Source organism: Mustela nigripes, chromosome 7 (assembly GCF_022355385.1).
Source record: "Mustela nigripes isolate SB6536 chromosome 7, MUSNIG.SB6536, whole genome shotgun sequence".
Taxonomy (NCBI): Eukaryota; Metazoa; Chordata; class Mammalia; order Carnivora; family Mustelidae; genus Mustela; species Mustela nigripes.
This window is the reverse complement of record NC_081563.1, coordinates 132,908,769-132,916,255: the sequence shown is the minus strand read 5'-3', so window position 1 is coordinate 132,916,255 and position 7,487 is coordinate 132,908,769.

Sequence of the window (7,487 nt, the reverse complement as noted above, 5' to 3'; positions counted from 1 at the left end):
TGGGCAGGCATTTCCATACTGGGACTTGAATCATGGACCTCTGTGATAATACCTTAGCTTCCTAAGTGGTCCTCTCACTTGGCCTCTTGATTCTCTGTGTCCCTTCCCCCAATAGTAGCAGTAAAGTCAATTTAAATAAAATAAGCCAAATTCTGGGACACCTGGGGGGCTCAGTGGGTTAAGCCTCTGCCTTTGGCTCAGGTCATGACCCCAGGGTCCTAGGATCGAGTCCTACATCAGGCTGCTTCCTCGGCGGGTTGCCTGCTTCTCCTCTGCTTATGTGTATGCCTGCGCACGCTGGCTCTCTCTCTCTCTCTCTCTGACAAACAAGTAAATAAAATCTTTAAAAGATAATAATAACATAAATAGATAAATAAATAAATACATGAACCAAATCCTATCACTGCCCTGTAATGGCTTCCCATTGCCTTAGGAACAAAATCCAAACTCTTCACTGCAGTCTCTACACCCAGACTCCTCCTCTCCCACTAGTCATCATCTCTCAACACCCTCCCCCATCAAGAGACTGCAGTCTTTGGCCTGATCTTTCTCTTCCTTCAACTCCAGTCCTGCCCATGGTGCAAAGCCTTTCCCCAACCATTCCCTTCTCTTGCAGAGCTCTTCAGTCACTCCATCAGTCGACGCTGAGCAGAAATGCCGCGTCCTCAGAGAGTGGATTACCCACCCACCCAATCTAAAACTTTTATTAATTTATTAATAAAGTTTAATTTATAATTTATTATGATTATTAATAATCAATTATCTGTTTATTCAATTAATAAATCTAATAATAGTGATTGATTTAATTATTGATTTATTAATTTATAAATAATGACTTACTGATAAAATTTATTAATAAAGCTTTTTATTTCCAAAGCTTTTATTTTGCAGGGAAACTCATAGCTCACACTCCTCCCATACCTTCTTCTTCTTTTTTTTTAATTTAAATTTTTTTATTTTTTATAAGCATATATTTTTATCCCCAGGGTTACAGGTCTGTGAATCGCCAGGTTTACACACTTCACACCTCGCATACCTTCTTAATCACACACCTGCTTTTTCCCTTCAGAGCATGTGCCATTACCTGCCATTATCTTGTTTCTCTGTTTTGTACTCACCCCACACCAACATGGAAGAGCCATGCAGGGAGGAGCCTTGAATAGCTCACTCAGGGCTCTATCCCCAACACCTAGAACAACACGTAAACCCAGCGTATTCAAAGTATCTGTTGTTTGAACACCCAACAGTGGGGACAGCAAGTCCACTGGAGGAATGATGGAGTCTGGGCTTTCAACAATAGGAATTTTCTTATCTCCCAACTGCTACTGTCACTACAATTCTTCCCATGTAGGATCCTTTCTAAAACTGAAGACTCTAATAACTCTGTTTTTGTTATGTTAATGGAACTTAATTAAACAAATGATGTCTAGCTTCCAACCGTCTCTGGCCAGTCTAGTAACCTTTCCCCCATGCCCCCGTCCCCGGCAGTTTAAATAGCTCTAAAATATGAGAACGCATTTACCATTATTCTGGCAAAAAGAGTTAATTAACGGCATACTTAATCACACTTTTTGAGTGCTAATACATCAGCGTTGGATGTCATTTTCATTAATATGCTGCAATATTTATGTTTCTTAAGACTGAACGGATGCTGCTAATGGGGTAGACAGGAAGAGATCATTTTCTGGCTGAACAATGTCCATATGATTAACTACTCAGACTGCGGTAAGAAAAAAAAAAAAAAAATGAATGCAGCAACCCTGAAATCCTTTCCGTACAGACAAATGAATGTGTTTTTCACAAAAATGTTGTTACAAATCGAGGCAGCCTCGTGGATGGCAGAGATTTCACCTGTGAATGTCAGATTTACAATGCATCGTGCTGATGCTCTGACACGTTGATAAACAAGCTCAAGTCATGTCATTTGCACTGCGTCATCTGTTCATCGGCAGCCCACAGATCATTCCAAAAATTATCCCGACTAGATCCATTATCAGCCTGAAAAGCAGGGCTATCAGTACACCGAGTTCTGACTCCATCTGATTCTGGTTAGTAACCGGTGGGTTTTCCAGACTAGCATGGAGGGGAGGAAGATCTCATTCAGATTCTGATTGGAGGTGCTGACATTTAAATCTGTCACCAGCTTCACCCTAATTGCAATATTTCTTGGGCTTTATTATGTTTACGTCTCAACTGCATATTTAATCATAGGGATGCAAACAGCACAAGGCCAAGCAGAGAAAAGAACTGGAGTACACTGAGTGTGTCCAAGAGGGACGAACAAAATGCAGAGAAGATAAAAACTTGGAGCCAATAAAGAAAAAAGAGGAAGAAAGAAAGAGACAGAAGGCCAAAGCTGTTTGCTCCCCCTCCCTGTTGTGACTGCTACCATTTCTTCTGCATCACTTTTTATCAAGAGGATCCTAAAGTAACTTTATACTGAAGCTATGCCTGAATGAAATTAAATTCAGGTAAAAGCCACTTAAGCAAAAGGCCATTTGTTTCATCCATCTTTCCCCAGCAGGCAAATTTACTAAAGTTTATAACCACCTAGAAAAAGAATCTGATTTTTAATGATGTTTTTTAAAAAAAAAAATCCCTTAAACTGCAGGAATCTTATCTCTCAGAACTGAACCTAATCTTCTAAATAGTCCCAAGTCTAGAGTAGACATGAGCTGGGACCATAACAAAACAACAACACCAAAAAAACTGAACATGAATGTTTCCTTTAACCCATAATTAAGCCAGACAATTGTGGTTTTCCTCACTTCTGTTTCTTTATTATTTTAACCATTTATTAAGTCCCTACTTTTCTTAGCTTACATTTATTTATTTATTATTTCAGCAGACATTTATTCAGTCCCTATTTATGAGGCACTGAATATGGAACAGTGAACAACACAAATTAAAACCTCTACCTTGGAGAGGGAGGACAAGATGGCAAGGTAAGAGGACCCTAAGCTCACCTCCTACCACAGATATAACTATATAACCCTCGTGTCAGTGTAAATAACCCAGAAAGTGACGCAAAGACTGGCAGAATGAACTCAACTGTTAAAGGTAGAGGAGAGGCCACACACAAGATGGTAGGAAGGGTTGGAGCTGCAGTTTGAGAGCAAAACAGACTGTTGTCTTCTTAGATCAGGAGGGACCCAGGGTCATTAAGAAGAGTGAGAAAGAGCCTATCACACTGGGGATCCCACATGGGGAAGACAGATGACTGTAACATTTGGTTTTGAAACTAGAGGGACCAAATTTCATGAGATCTTACAAACAGGGAGCCTTAAAACCTGAAATTTTAAAAATCAGAGAGCCAGGAAGGCCAGAGGAAGCCAAGTCTCCCCCTTAAAGAGACAGCGCAACAAAGAGCCTGCCAAGGTACAGCACAGAGGCAGCAGTCTAAAAAATGCTCAAGACATACAGGAGGGGGAGCTATTTATGCATCTCAGAGGTTTCCAGAGGAGCAGGGATCCGAGGAAAACCCCTCCGGGAACAAAAGAGCTGGCAGGCACCATTTCCCTGCCCTGCTCCCCAGGATAAATACAGGACCACCAGTGGGAACCAGTACAGCATTGGCATTCACTACCTAACTAGATGACACCATGTCCTACCCCCTCCAGCAGGTCTGCCTCAGTCCCAGGGCTGCTGCTCTACTCCCCCAGAGGATAAGCGCAAAGCCTGCCCACAGCAGGTCTCCCAACCCACTCATTTTGCAGGGCTTCAGTTCCTGCAGTGGTGGTAGTGGTGGGCCCTGCAGTAGCCCAATGTCCAGCTTCTCAGGACTGTATCTTATCTCTCAGCACTGAACCTAATTGGTTCAGCATTAGGTGAACATTGTGGTGCATAGCACTGTCCACCCTAGCTGGACACCAAACACAGCTCACAACAGGCAAAGAGAGCTTGTGCAGTGACTAGACTGAATGAAAAGGTGGTCAGGGCACAACAGCTGGATACACACAACACATATAGGAGACACCCCTGAATTACCAGGTTCTAGTGAAGAGGGAATTGTGCTGCAGAGCAATAAAGACCTCTTCTTCATAAGGCCCTACTTTCAGTAGCAGGAGATGTAGTAGCTGATCTCCCTAACACACAGAAACAGACACAGAGAGTTAGACAAAATGAGGAAACAGAGGAATATGTCCCAATTGAAAAACACAGGGAAAAAACCACAGCAAGATAAAACCAATATAAGTAATAAGTAATACAAAAAATATATATATAAAACATATAAAAATAAGTAATATAAAAAATATAAGTAATAAGCTTGATAGATGATTTAAAGTAACAATCATAAAGATTTTCACTGAACTTGAACACAGAGTGGAGGACATTACTGAGATCCTTAACTAAGAGGTATAAAACATTAAAAATAACCAATTAGAGATGAAGAACACAGTACATGAAATTAAAAATGAAATTAAAAATACACTTGGGGGAAAAAAACAACAGGCTAGATGAAGCAGAGGAATGAATTAGTAACTTGGAGGACAGAGTACTGGAAAGCAATCAAGCCAAACAGGTAAGAGAAAAAAAATTATACAAAATGAGACTACACTTAGGGAACTCAGCAACTCCATCAGGTGTAATAACATTCACATTACAGGGATCCTAGAAGGAGGAGGAGGAAGAAGAGGAAGACGAGGAGGAGGAGAGGAGAAAATCTATGGAAAGAAATAATAGCTGAAAACTTTCCTAATCTGGGGAAGGAAACAGACATTCAGATCCAGGAGGCACAGAGAGTCCAGTATTAGACATACAAAAAAAATAAAGAGAAAGGAAATCCAAGTTTATCACTAAAGAAAGCCAGCAAGCTGTAAGAGAGCAAGAGAAGAAATGATAAGAGAAGAACTACAAAAACAACCACAAAACAAGTAACAAAATGGCAACAAATACATACTAACCAGTAACCAGTAAATGGACTAAAAGCTCCAATCAAAAGACAAAGGATGACAGAAGGCATAAAAAAGTAAGAACCATCTATGTGCTTCCTACAAGAGCCTCAATTCAGACCTAAAGACATCATTGAAAATGAGGGAATGGGGAATCATTTATCATGCAAATAGATGTCAAAATAAAGTGAGAGTAGCAATACTTATATCAAACAAAATTGACTTTAAAACAAAGACTATAACAAGAGACAAAGAAAGACACTATATAATTAAAAGAATGGATGATCCAATAAGAAGATATAACACACGTAAATATTTATGCACCCAACATGGGAGCACTCAAATACATAAAACAGTTAATAACAAACATAAAGGAACTAATTGATAATAATACAATAATATCAGGGGACTTTAACACCCTACTTAGATCAGAGGACAGATTATCCAAGAGAATCAACAAGGAAACAGTGGCTTTGAATGACACATTGGACCAGATGGATCTCACAGATAAATTTAGAACATTCCACCCTAAAACAGAATACCCATTATTTTCAAGTGCACAGGCAACAGTCTCCAGAAGAGATCACATATTAGGCCATAAAACAAGTCTCAACAATTCAAAAAGATCACAGTCGCACCAGGCGGCTTTTCTGACTACAACGCTATGAAACTAGAAGTCAACCAGACGAAAACATCTGGAAAGACCATAAATACATGGAGGTTAAATAACATGCTACTGAACAATGAATGGTCAACTAAGAAATCAAAGTAGATATCAAAAATGACATAGAGACAAATAAAAATGAAAACACAATGGTCCAAAACCTTTGGGAGCCAGAAAAAGCTGTTCTAAGAGGGAAGTTTATAGCAATACAGGCTTACCTCAAGAAGAAAAAGAAACTCAAACAACTGAATCTTACATCTAAAGGAACGAGAAAAAGAAGAACAAATGAAACCCTGATCAGGTGAGGGAAGGACATAATGAAGACTAGAGCAAAAATAAATGAAATGGAAACTAAAACAAACAAAAAACTTCACAATAGAACAGACCAAGGAAACCAGGAACTGGTTTTTTGAAAAGATCAACAAAACAGATGAACTTCTAACCACACTCATCACTCACTCACTCACTCAATAAAAGGGTGTGGGAGAGAGGAAGGACTCAAATATACAAAATCGCAAATGAAAGAGGAGAAATAACAACCAATACCACAGAAATAAAACTGTAAGAGAATATTATGAAAAATCATATGCCATCAAACTGGATAGCCTAGAAGAAACAGATAGATTCTTACAAACATATAACCTCCCAAAACTGAGCAGGAAGAAATAGAAAATTTGAACAGATCAATTACAAGCAATGAAACTGAATCAGTAATCAAGAACTCCCAACAAACAAAAGTCTAAGACAAGATGGCTTTGCAGGCAAATTCTAACATTTAAAGAAGAATAAATACCTAGTCTTGCACCATTCCAAAAGATATAAGGGAAGGAAGACCCAAATTAAGTCTATGTGAGCACCCTGATACTCAGACCAGATAAAGACGTCACAAAAAGGGAGACAGACAGGGAGAGAGAGATAGAGAGAGAGAGAGAAATACAGGCCAATATCTGATGAGCGTAGATGTAAAAAATCTCAAAAAAAAAAAAAATTACCAGCAAACCAAACCCAACACATTAAAAGACCCATTCAACAAACCAGGATGCAAGGGTGGTTCAATATTTGCAAATCAATCAACATGATACATCACATCCATACAGAAAGGATAAAAATCATATGATTTTTTCAATTGATGTGGAAAAAGCATTTGACAAAATATAACATCCATTCATGATAAACCAAGCAGGGTTAGAGGGAACATCCTTGAACATAATAAAAGCCATATCTGAGAAACCCACAGAGAACATCATACTCAGTGGGGGAACACTGAGAGCTTTTCCCCTAAAGTCAGAAACAAGGGTGTCCACTCTTGTTAATTTTATCCAACATAGTACTAGAAGTACTAGCCACAGCAATCAGACAACAAGAAGAAATAAAAGGCATTCAGTTGGTATGAAAGAAGTAAAACTTTTGCTATTTGCACATGACATGATACTATGTACAGAAAACCGTACAGACTTGACCAAAAAACTACTAGAGCTGGTAAATGAATTCAGTAAGGTTGCAGGATACAAAATCAGTATATAGAAATCTGTAGCTTTTCTATACACTAATCATGAAGCAGCAGAAAGAGAAATTAAGAAAACAATCCCATTTCCAGTTGTACCAAAAATAATAAAATACCTAGGAATAAATTTAACCAAAGAGGTGAAAGACCTGTATTCTGAAAACTGTAAAACCCTGATGAAAGAAACTGAAGACAACACAAAGAAATGGAAAGACATTCCATGCTCATGGATTGGAAGAACAAATACTGTTAAAATGTCTCTACTATCCCAAGCAATCTATAGATTTAATGCAATCCCTATCAAAATACCAGCAGCATTTTTCATAGAACTAGAACAAACAATTCTAAAAATTGTGTGGAACCAAAGAAGAGCCCGAACAGTCCAAGCAGTCTTACAAAAGAAAAAAACAAGATTGAAAGTATCACA